This window comes from Balaenoptera acutorostrata, chromosome X (genome assembly GCF_949987535.1).
Source record: "Balaenoptera acutorostrata chromosome X, mBalAcu1.1, whole genome shotgun sequence".
Lineage (NCBI taxonomy): Eukaryota > Metazoa > Chordata > Mammalia > Artiodactyla > Balaenopteridae > Balaenoptera > Balaenoptera acutorostrata.
This window is the reverse complement of record NC_080085.1, coordinates 40,096,293-40,100,748: the sequence shown is the minus strand read 5'-3', so window position 1 is coordinate 40,100,748 and position 4,456 is coordinate 40,096,293. Positions and strand designations below refer to the sequence as shown.

Genomic DNA, 4,456 nt, shown 5'->3' with positions numbered 1-4,456 from the left:
TATTAAGAATTTTTGTATTCACCCATTCATTGATGGGCAGCTACAGAAGGGTTTTAAATAAAATTAGGAATTGATCTGACAAGATTTCTGTTTTTAGATGATCACTCTAGCTATTATGTGGAAGATGGTGCTTTCATTAGATTATAGTTTTGGCTAAGTGTAACACAGACTCAAAATAACAATGGCGTAAGTAAGATAAAGTCTGAGCGGAATTCGATATTGCCCCTAAAAGTCATTAGGAACCCAGGCTCCATCTATCTTCTTCTTCTGCCATCCCAACATTATTGCCCTTACCAGCATTGTCCAAGATTGTGCAGCACCAAAGCCACATCTCAACCAACAAGAAGGGCACCTGGAAATTCTATATGTCACTACCATTTTGTTAACAAGAACTTAGCCCAATGGCCACATCTAGCTGCAAAGGAGTTTGGGAAAGTGAGGGTTTTTTCCCTAGATGGCTCTGTGCGCAGCTAAGATGTCTATTACTTTGGAAGAAGGGGAGTGGATGTTGGAAGACAACTGGTATTTTCTGCCACCGATGAATTAGAGATGGTCAAGAGAGGAAACAGGATGACTAGTATAAAGACAATTGCAGAAGTCCAGGTAGGAGGAGGGTGAGTTGGTCTAGCATGGTGAAGTAGAGATGGAAAGAAATGAAGAAATTTAGAAAATGTGTAAGAGTATAGAATCAACAGGACTTAGGTGTAAGAATTAAAGGAGAAGAAAGTGTAAAGGATAATGTTCAAGTTTCTAAAATGAACAACCAAGAAAATGATGACATCTTTAACTGATATGGGAAAGACTAGAAATCTACAGATTTACGCAGGACAATTATAAATTCAGTTTTAAGATTCCTGTCAGATATCCAAGTACAAATGTTATCTAGGCCAGGCATTGGCAGACTATGACCTATAGGAAAAATTTGGCTCACTGTGTGTTTTTATTTATTTATTTATTTATTTATTGGCATATGGGATCTTAGTTCCCTGACCAGGGATCGAACCCGTGCCCCCTGTATTGGAAGCACCACAGGTATCAAAACCTAAAATACCCTGAACTCTTCATTTCGATTAAAGAAATATGGATTCAGTATTCCTCCCCAATATTCTGGCTTAGGCAAAATTATCAAGCCATTACAAATAGATGTGATTCTAGATCTTGAAGCAGCACATCCTGGGCTTATAGTCTCTGAGGACAGAAAAAGTATGCAATATAGAAAGAAAAAAACCAAACCTTTGTTATAACCCAAGGAGATTTCATCTTTGCCTTGCTATCCTAGGTTCTATGAGATTTAATTCTGGCAGGAATTACTGGGAAGTAGAATTGGAAAACAAAACTAAATGGACATTGGGCATGTGTCAAGATAGTCTTCCTAGGAAATGGTGGAATCAGCCAGTAGGTCAGGGTATATTCTGGGCAACTGGGCGATATGTTGACAGCAGTTACGTTGCATTGCGTCCTAAGACAGTCAACTTCTGCCAGTAGTAAAACCCAGTAAGACTGGCATTTTTCTGGACTGAGTTGAGTGTGGTTTCCTTTTTATAATGTGAATGATAGATCTCTTCTCTATACTTTTAATGATTCTTTTATAGAAGCCGTTAGTCCCTATTTCTATACTGGAACAGATTCTGAATCTCTTCAGTAACAGATTATGAAAGATGAAGTACCTGGGGAATGATTCTATTTCAGCTCTTAGGGCTACCTTAGTCAGTAAATTTTGTCTCAGTAATTCTGGATTTTTAAAATTTTCCACCGCTGAAAACCAGAATACATTTTTCTTCCTCATTTTCAGAAACTATATAAACATGGTAGCAATGCCAATTGCATAGATGTTACCAGCATCAGTTGTCAAGTGCTTTGAATTTCTTAGATAAAATATTTGAAAATAAATAATATTTTAAGTAATAAAATATTGCTTAACACAACTAATAAACTATTTTATTTTAAAATTGAAAAAAAGAACTTAATTCCTTTCTAAGGCTGAATAATATTCCATTGTATGTATATACCACATTTTATTTACCCATTCACTGTTAATAAACACTTAGGTTGTTTCCACTTTTGGGTTATTCTGAATAATGCTGTAATAACTTTGACATACAAGTATCTGTTTGAGTTTCTGTTTCCAATTCCTTTGGCTATATACCTAAGAGTGGAATTGCTGGGTCATACAGTAATTCTATGTTTAACTTTCTGAGGAACCACCAAACTGTTTTCATAGTGACTACACCATTTTACATTCCCATCAGGAGAGTACAAGCGTTCCAATTTCTCTACATTCTCTCCAACATTTTTTATTTTCCATTATTTTTTAAAATTATTATATCCATTCTCCATAAAAAAGAATGAAATATTGCCATTTACAACAACATGGATGGACTTGGAGGGTATTAAGTGAAATAAGTCAGACAGAGAGGACAAATATTGTATGATATCACTTATATGTGGAATCTAAAAAGTAAAACAAACTAGTGAATATAACAAAAAAGAAGCAGACTCACAGATGTAGAGAACAAATTAGTAGTTACCAGTGGGGAGGGGGAAGGGGGGACAAGATAGGGGTAGGGGATTAAGAGGTACAAACTATTATGCAATAAACAAGTAAGCCATAAGGATGTATTGTACAACACAGGGAATATAGCCAGTATTTTGTAGTAACTATAAGTAGAATATAACTTTTAAAAATTGTGAATCATTATGTTGTACACCTGTAACTTATGTAATATTGTACACCAACTATACTTAAATTTTCAAAATGAAAAATAAATTATTATAGCCATTCTAGTAGGTGTAAAGTCATATCTCATTTCTGGCTTTGATTTGCACTTCCTTTATTGACTAATGATGTTGAGTATCTTTTCATGTACTTATCGGCAATTTGTATATCTTCTTTGCAGAGTTTTTTTTCAAATCCTTTATGCATGTTTAATTGGGTTGTTTGTCTTTTTGTTGAGGAGTTTTAGGAGTTTTTAACATATTCAGGATATTACACTCTTATTAGATATGATTTTCAAATATTTTCTGCCATTCTGTGGATTGTCTTCACCCTCTCTTAAGAGTAGCATTTAATGAACAAAAGTTTTCAATTTTGATGAAGTCCAATTGATCTGTTTTTTCTTCTGTTGCTTGTGCTTTTGGTGTCATATCTAAGAATCCATTGCCAAATCCAAGGTCATAAACCTTTTCCCCTATGCATTCTTCTAAGTGTTTTAGGGTTTTAGCTCTTATATTTAGATCATTGAGCATACTTAATTTTTGTAAATGGGACTTCCCTGGTAGTGCAGTGGTTAAGAATCCACCTGTCAATGCAGGGCACATGAGTTCGATCCCTGGTCCAGGAAGATCCCACATGCCATGGAGCAACTAAGCCCATGCGCCACAACTACTGAGCCTGCATGCCACAACTACTGAACCCCATATGCCTAGAGTCCACATTCCTCAACAAGAGAAGCCACCGCACTGAGAAGCCCGTGCACCACAATGAAGAGTAGCCCCTGCTCGCCACAACTAGAGAAAGCCCACACGCAGCAATGAAGACCCAATGCAGCCAAAATAAATAAATAAATAAATTTATTTAAAAAATTTTTGTAAATGGTGTGAAGAAGGGATCCAACTTCATTCTTTTGTACAGGGGAAATCCAATTTTCCTAGCACCATTTATTGACGAGACAATTCTTCCCCCATTCAATGGAACTGACATCTTTGTCAAGAATCCATTGGCCATACATGTAAGGATTTATTTCTGGGGTCTCAATTCTATTCCATTGGTCTATATGTCTATCTTTATGCCAGTACCACCTTGTTTTGAATGCTGTAGCTTTGTAGTAAGTTTTGAAATCTGGAAGTGTGAGTCCTCCAACTTGATTCTTTTTCAAGATTGTTTTGGGTATTCTGGGACCCTTAGAATGCCATATGAATCTGAGAATCAGCTTTTCCATTTCTGCACACACACACAAAAATAAGCTGCTGGAATTTTGACAGGAATTGTGTTGAATCTGTAAATCACCTTGGATAGTATTGACATCTTAAAATATTAAGTGTTCCAATCCATGAACACAAAATATCTTTCCATTTATTTAAGTTTTCCTTAATTTCTTTCAGCAATGCTTTATAAGTTTCAATGTACAAGTCTTTCCCCTCCTTGGTTAAATTTATTCCTAGGTATTTTATACTTTTGGATGCTATTAAAAATGAAATTGACATTCCTTCCCACAGATACAGTAGAAATACATCTACACGTGGAACTGCTCCTACAGAACACCCACTGAACGCTGGCAGAAAACGTCCGACCTCCAAAAAGGCAAGAAACTCCCCCCGTACTTGGGTAGGGCAGAAGAAAAAAGAAATAACAGAGACAAAAGAATAGGGACGGCACCTGCACCAGTGGGAGGGAGCCGTGAAGGAGGAAAGGTTTCCACGCACTAGGAGCCCCTTCGCGGGCGGAGACTGCGGGGGG

General features: G+C 36.6%; 1 pseudogene; it reads left to right on the top strand.

Moving 5' to 3' along the window:
- The first annotated feature begins 549 nt into the window (after positions 1 to 549).
- On the top strand, positions 550 to 1,645 carry LOC114237930 (tripartite motif-containing protein 60-like; annotated as a pseudogene).
- The last annotated feature ends 2,811 nt before the right edge of the window (positions 1,646 to 4,456 follow it).